We start from the raw sequence: 8,494 nt of genomic DNA, 5'->3' as shown, positions 1-8,494 counted from the left end.
TCATCCTGAACTTCTTCAAGATACACCTTTTGTTTACTTTTCTCTCTTTTGAGAAACTCTTTCTCTAAGAACACACCGTTCCGGGCGACAAACACTTTGCCCTCTGACCGGTGGTAAAAGTAATATCCCAAAGTTTCCTTTGGATATCCCACGAACATGCACTTATCCGATTTTGGAGTGAGTTTATCCGACTGTAGTCGCTTGACGTAAACCTCACAACCCCAAATCTTCAGAAAAGACAAGCTGGGAGTCTTCCCAGTCCACATCTCATATGGTGTCTTAACTACGGACTTAGACGGTACCCTATTTAGTGTGAAAGCTGCTGTTTCTAGAGCGTATCCCCAAAACGACAAAGGTAGGTCCGACTGGCTCATCATTGATCGAACCATATCCAATAAAGTCCGATTACGTCGCTCAGACACGCCATTCCTCTGAGGCGTTCCAGGCGGTGTAAGCTGTGGAACAATTCCACAACTCTTTAGATGATTGCTAAACTCATGACTCAAATATTCACCACCACGATCTGATCGCAGTGCTTTAATTTTCTTGCCACGCTGATTTTCTACTTCATTCTGAAACTCTTTGAACTTTTCTAAGGATTCAGACTTGTGTTTCATTAAGTAGACATACCCATATCTACTAAAATCATCAGTGAAGGTTATGAAGTATTGGAATCCTCCCCTAGCTGTCGTACTCATTGGTCCGCATACATCAGTATGTATGAGTTCCAATAAATCTAACGTCCTCTCCGGTAAACCCGTGAAGGGTGCCTTGGTCATCTTACCAAGTAAGCAAGCTTCACATGTCTCGTATGATTCAAAATCAAACGAAGTTAAAAGCCCATCAGAATGAAGCTTCTTCATGTGATTCTCACTTATATGACCCAAACGACAGTGCCACATGTAGGTAGGACTTAAATCATTAGGCCGAGGCCTTTTAGCACTAATATTACAGATAGGTGCATCATCAAGATTTAAAATGAATAACCCATTCATAATGGATGCAAAAGCCACAAACATGCCATTCTTAGAGATCACACAACCATTGTTTTCACTCGCAAATGAATAACCATCCTTCATCAAACATGAAGGAGACATAATGTTTCGACTCATACTAGGAACTAGATAACAATTATTTAACTCCAAAATAAATCCTGATGGGAGGTGGAGTTGCATCGTCCCGACGGTCAACGCAGCAACTCTTGCATTATTGCCTACCCGGAAATCAACTTCTCCTCTTTTCACGCTTCTAGTTCTTATCATTCCCTGCATCGAATTGCAAATATGGGCAACCGATCCGGTATCAAATACCCAAGAATTAATATAAGAATCAGCAAGAAAAATTTCTGTAATGTGAATAGCAAGTGTACCTGTTGCGGCTGTACCCTTACCGCCGCGATCCTTAATAGAGGCCAAGTACTGCTTGCAATTCCTTTTCCAGTGACCAAGTTCTTTGCAATAAAAGCACTCTGCATCTGCAGCTGGTCCAGCCTTGGGCTTTTGATTTGGCTTGGATACTGTATCCTTTGCCTTGCCCTTCTTCTTTTGAGATTTACCCTTCTTCTTAAAGTTGGGTTTGTTTTGGACCGCCATCACATGGCCGCTGCTGCCAGCGCTTTTCTTTATGTCCCCCTCTGCTGTTTTCAGCATGCCACATAGTTCATTGAGGCCCCTCTCCGCCCCATGCATATGGTAGTTCGTGATGAAGTTTCCATAGCTGGGCGGAAGAGATGCTAAAATGAAGTCAGTGGCCAACTCTTGGCTTATTGGGAAGCCTAGCTTCTCCAACCTCTGACTGTAACCAACCATTTTGATTACATGTGGTCCAACTGCTGCGCCTTCTGCTAGCTTGCATTCCAGAAAGGCTTTGGACACATTGAACCTTTCAGTCCTAGCCTGAGTCTGGAACATATCCTTGAGCGCCACGATCATATCGTACACCTCATGGTTTGTCTCAAACTGCATCTGCAGCTCAGGCTCCATGCAAGCAAGCATTAGGCAACTCACTTCAAGATTAGTATCCATTGCTTTCTTGTAAGCGGTTTTAGCTGCAGCAGTTGCATTTTCACCAGGATCCTCTGGCAGTGGGGTGTCTAGAACGTCTTCCTTTTTTTCAGCCCTGAGAACAATTCTCAGGTTACGGATCCAATCCGTATAGTTTGTTCCATTTAACTTATCCTTTTCAAGAATTGATCGCAAAGTAAATGTTGGTGTGCTAGGTGCCATCTACAACAAAATAATGCAAAATACTAAGACAAAAATATCCATGACAGAGTAAATCATATTAAACATTTAATAGTCTACTCCCACTAAAATCAATATCCCTCGATTGATACTTAGTGATTCAGAACCCACAACTAACAAGTCTACTAGTGAGCTTTAGCATCACCGCTAGAAGACAAGGTAGATCGGTAAGCAACTCCTTGCTAATCATATCATATATATGACTCCTGTTGTTGGGTGACATCTCTATGTCTCGGCTCCCAACCTTATGCCTCAAAGTCCTTAACCATTAAGCTGACTTTGTTTAAGTTAACCAACCCTTTCTGCAGTTCGTATCCGATACAAACCTATCTAGTCAAGGAAAACTGGTGGCACCCTAATTTCATAGACCCACCACCAATTGTACAAGACTTATGATAGTGCAAGGTTTGGAGAGGCATTAAAGCTTAAACATTTATGAGGGATCGTCCTACTTATAACATCGCACGCAAGGAATTATATGCAACATAAACAAGTAGAACAATAAGAATGGCATTCACACAACAGTTGTGATTCGGTATGGCTTGTTTTCACATGGTGATCTCCATCTCCAATAATCTGTCCATCACGATGATCTCCATCTCCATGATATAGGTATGCCATCCTCCAGGTGATGAGTCCTTCAAGACCTATCTAACGTATGCTGGTAAACAAATTACATATACGCTTTGGATCATCACATGTTGACACGCAGGTCATTACATTAAATTTGGACAATACATGTGGCTCCAGCCGTATTGCCCTGGTCACGACACGCAGGTCATGAATAATTTGTTAACATGCATCACATACACATAATAGCCATACCGATCACATGTCCTGCAAAAACAGGTTAGACAAACACGTTTCTATACGTTTGCCACTACAGCAGATAGCCACTAGCGCAAAACAAAAATTTTCATTCCCATAATACCAAGAACTACTGCGGTTATAGGTCATGGAATTACCACTAGACGCGCAGAGCAGCGGAAGACGTCTCGATGTAGACGAACGCGTCGAGCAGTGCCGTGCAGTCGCCGGCGTCCTTCACGTCCTCGCACGGTTCGTCCAAGTGCTCCAGATGTAGCACCTCCGAGGTATCCACACGTACAGGGAGGAAGCGCCGCGTACCGAACTGCTAGGTTCGCGACGGCGGCTTGGCGAGGGCGAGAGGTGGGCGGCGGCTGTTAGTTCGCTGGTGGCGAATTTGGTTATCGCTTAACCGCGCCCCCGCCCCTCAATATATAGGCGTTATGGTGGGCTTCTGACGCCGAGGCACATCATTAACCCTAAAGCCCAGTCTAATTTTGGATCTAATCCGAATTAGGCTTCCTTCCCCTTAAGTGTGTGACCCTATAGGTTCACGTACAAATAGACATAGCCCGAGTACTCTTACTTGGCCCAATAATTGACAGCGGCCTCTAGCAAGACATGTCAACTCCTATGTGTACGTAAAGATCATATCAGACGAACCATTGCGACATTAAGTACATGCTGTTCCCTTTGTCTCACGATATTTGGTCTGGCTCTAAGCTGACCTCTCTTTCTCGATACTGTGAATTGGAATCCTTTCAATGGTTAACTCTTAACCCTAGCACGGCCATGCATTTCTTGATCCAATCACTCGAGGGGCCCAGAGATATCTCTCTCACAAAGAGAGGGACAAATTCCATCTTGACTGACCATGCCTCACAACATGCTTCCTGACAAACCCAAAACTACCTTTATAACTACCCAGTTACGGGATAGCGTTTGATAGTCCCTAAGTAAGTCAATTCACATCTTGAGAACATGCGACAATCTCAGGTCTAAGGATACAGTATTCATGTTGCAAGAAGAGAACTATATTACAATATCTCACGTTGGGTCGGTCCAGCCTCATGTCATACATGCGCCCACATTATTAGTTTAACATCTCCATGTTCATGACTTGTGAAATGTAGTCATCAACTAATACATGTGCTAGTCATCGACTCTGACTAGGGACATCATTTAGAATAACCATATAAGTAAAGAATCTCACAAACAATTCACATAATTGCTAATCAATACAATGTGCCTTCCATGGATATTCAATTAAGCAATATATATATCATGGATACAAAGAAATATGCTCATCTCTATGATTATCTCTAGGGCATATTTCTAACAATAATGAGAGTGCTATCCGCATGGCGGAGAATCCTGTTGAGCACAGCCGCACAAAGCACATAGACATCCGGCATCACTTTTTGAGAGACCACCAGCAAAAGGGGGATATCGAAGTGTTTCATGTTAGCACCGAGAACCAGCTAGCCGATATCTTTACCAAGCCTCTAGATGAGAAGACCTTTTGCAGGCTGCGTAGTGAGCTAAATGTCTTAGATTTGCGGAACTTGGATTGAATTATAGCATACATGTGTTTATGCCTTTAATCAGGTTCATTCTGCATTTTGTTGCTTATTGTGGTGCTCAAGTTGTACAAACACTCCCTGGACCTCACAAGTCCGTTGCAAAGTGATGCACATGTTTAGGGGGAGATGTGTTACAACTTGACCCTTTGAGACTAACCATTTGCTTGAGTTTGCTTGATTTAGTCTCGAAGGTGAATTGAAAAGGAAAGGTGAACTTGGACCATGCAAGACTTCCACTGCACTCCGATGAGAGGGTAACTTATTCCAAGTTCATCTCTATGATCTTATTGCCTTTGTACTCTTAATTGAAGATTTTGGTGAGGCAATGGGGTTAAAAAGGGCCAAGATCGATCTCGTTTTGGTGCTTGATGCCAAAGGGGGAGAAAATAAAGGCCAAAGAAATAAATGGATCAGCTGCCACTTGAGAGATTTTGAAAATAATAGAATAGAGCTTTTTGTTTTAGCAAAATTCTTTTATTATGTCTCTTGTCAAAAGTTGGCTTCTTGTGGGGAGAAGTGGTGATTATGGGAAATAGGGGAAGTTTTTGAAATCTTTGATCAATCTCTTTTGGAATGACTCTCTTTATGCCTCAACATGTGTGTTTGACATAGAGATAGAGATTTGAGTTTGATTTGCAAAAACAAACCAAGTGGTGGCAAAGGATGATCCATATATGCCAAAATTGAATCAAAATCAATTTGAGTTTTATTTGAAGTGTTTTTGCACTTGTTCTAGTTGCTTTATGTTGTGTTGGCATAAATCACCAAAAAGGGGGAGATTGAAAGGGAAATGTGCCCTTGGGCCATTTCTAAGTATTTTGGTGATTGAGTGCCAACTCAAGTGCTTAAAATGTGAATTTATGCAATGGATGAACAAAGTGCAAATCAAGAGCAAAGGTATGTTTCTAAGTCTTAGTACATTGGTTTTGTACTAATATATTTGTCTAAGTGGTAGAAACAGAAAGAAGAAGAGAAGTGAAGACTTGGCTGTGTACAGCCAAGAGGCTGTTTCGGTCTGGGGCACCGGACTGTCCGGTGGTGCACCGGACAGTGTCCGGTGCGCCAGGCTGCCTCGGCCGAAGTGGCCACTCTCGGGAATTCGCCGACGGCGTATGGCTAAAATTCACCGGACTGTCCGGTGTGCACCGGACTGTCCGGTGAGCCAACGGTCGGCTAGGGCCAACGGTCGGCCGCGGATTCTGCGCACGACACGTGGCCAAGCCAACGGTCGGAAGGGGGCACCGGACTGTCCGGTGTGCACCGGACATGTCCGGTGCGCCAACGGCTCCCAGACCAGCAACGGTCGACTGCGCTGTTTAAGGAAGGAAATCGGGCACCGGACAGTGTCCGGTGTGCACCGGACTGTCCGGTGCGCCCGACGACAGAAGGCAAGATCAGCCTTCCAGATTTGCTCTCAACGGCTCCTAGCTGCCTTGGGGCTATAAAAGGGACCCCTAGGCGCATGGAGGAGTACACCAAGCAACCTTAGAGCATTCTTGATCATCCACACTCATTCTTTGCGCATCCGTTTGTCATTCTAAGTTATTCGAGCTCCGTTCTAGTGAGAACTTTGAGATAGTCTTTTGAGCTCGATTCTTGGCCGTGTGTGTGCGCATTTTGCTGTGGATTTGTGTGTGTTGCTTCCCTCCCTTACTCCGTATTTCTTTGTGAATCTCAAGTGTAAGGGCGAGAGACTCCAAGTTGTGGAGATTCCTCGCAAACGGGAAATTGAAAGGAAAAGCATAACACTGTGGTATTCAAGTTGATCATTGGATCACTTGAGAGGAGTTGAGTGCAACTCTCGTCCGTTGGGACGCCACAACGTGGAGTAGGCAAGTTTTGTACTTGACCGAACCACGGGATAAATCACTGTGTCTTCTCTGTGTTGAACTCCTTGTGATTATCATATTGTGCAAGATCTTCTCTCCAGCCACTTGGCATTAACTGTGCTAACACTTAATCAAAGTTTTGTGGCTTAAGTTTTGAAGTTTACAGGATCACCTATTCACCCCCCCTCTAGGTGCTCTCACGTGTTGCCACACTACAGGAATTCACTTAATTCCCGTCGGCCTGAAACCGACGGGAATAAGCCCTAAACCGACGGGAATAAGTAATTCCCGTCGGTTTAAGGCTTATTCCCGTCGGTTTCAGGCCGACAGGCGTCCCTTGTCGGGGATAAGGTTATCCCCGTCGGCGGCTGACGGGAATAATTAATTCCCGTCGGCTAGAAAGCGGCCGACGGGAATTAAGGCTAACTCCCGTCGGTTTTGCTGGCCGACGGGAGTTATTAATTAATTCCCGTCGGTTCCCCAGGCCGACGGGAGTTATTAATTAATTCCCGTCGGTTGCCCAGGCCGACGGGAGTTATTAATTAATTCCCGTCGGCCTTACGTGGCCGACGGGAATTAACTGGGCCGACGGGAGTTAGTAATTAATTCTCGTCGGTTCGACCATAGCCGACGGGAATTAACTGGGCCGACGGGAATTACCCTATACTGCTACAAAAACAACACTAAATTATGTCACTATTTCTGCACACATAAGATATATCAAACATAACATAAATCACATATAACAGCCACATTACAAACACATGTAGAGATATGACATCCACAAACACATGCATTTAGACATAAACACTTGCATTTATAATTAAAACATCCACCAACGTGTACGACATAGTATTGAAACATAACATCCACCAACATCCAACAACGAGTACGACATAGTATTGAAACATAACATCCACCAACATCCAACAACGAGTACGACATAGTATTGAAACATAACATCCACATTTCAAACATAAGTTTAAGTGTTTAGAGATAACCACCACTTGGGTGGTTAGAGCTTTGACCGCTGCCGCCACCACCACCAGGAGGAGGGAACGCGAAGAGCGAGTCAACAAATTCAGTCCCTACTGCTGGATCAGACCCACTACCACCCGCTTCAGGCGTAACCTATGCAAGTTAGCAAATATCAACATGTTAAATGCAAATATCAAAAAGTATACAAGTGTATAAATTAATCGAGAGTTATCAAACGTACCCTATCTCCAGGTGCAGGTATATGTGTCGGAGGGGTGGTGAACTGTGGTGGTGGAACTGGTGTGTTTGCAAATTGGCTCCATTGTGGTGGCGGTGGAAAATTTGTTGCCATGCCCTGTTGCTGCATTAACTGTTAAACACATATGTGTTACTACTGAAGATGTTGTATTGAAATATAATAATTTAGAGTTCGAATTATGTGTACTCACTTGATACATTGCTTGGTTGTGTGCATTGCAAGCCTCCATAAATTCGCGTTGTTGTCTCATCTCTTCACGCATCCTCATAATCTCCAACTCCTGCTCGTTCGGTCGACGAGAGCATGATCTACGGGAAGATGAACCCGTCCTCTGAGATCTCACCGACGACGAGTCAATGAATCCGTCGAAGAGTGCGTATCTATAAGTGATTCAAAAAATGTGATTACTGCATAATCAATTTAGTGTCAACCATATAATTTCATAAGTTAGAGCTTACCGTCCATGCGCTTTGCCACCACCACTTGCGTACACCACCGAGGGATCCACCGGTTCATGGCGCCAGTCGAAGTCAGGGCCATGGCGACGAACCATCTCCTCCCCATATGCCGCCTATACATCATTCACAACATTACAAATGCAGGAATTTATATACTTTAAACGTTTGAACTTTTGAGCCAAAACTCACCAAGCGATCCGTGGCTGTCTGGCTGCAGAGCTGGTCAGGGTTGTTCGGGTCTGGTCCTTTGTGGCCCTCCTGGTAGACCTCAATGTCACTAGGCTTTTGGCCACTCGTAGCTTCCTGTATAAACAAAAAACATTCATAAGCAATCGTA

The sequence above is a fragment of the Zea mays genome, chromosome 3 (assembly GCF_902167145.1).
Source record: "Zea mays cultivar B73 chromosome 3, Zm-B73-REFERENCE-NAM-5.0, whole genome shotgun sequence".
NCBI lineage: Eukaryota > Viridiplantae > Streptophyta > Magnoliopsida > Poales > Poaceae > Zea > Zea mays.
Note: the sequence above shows the minus strand (reverse complement) of the source record.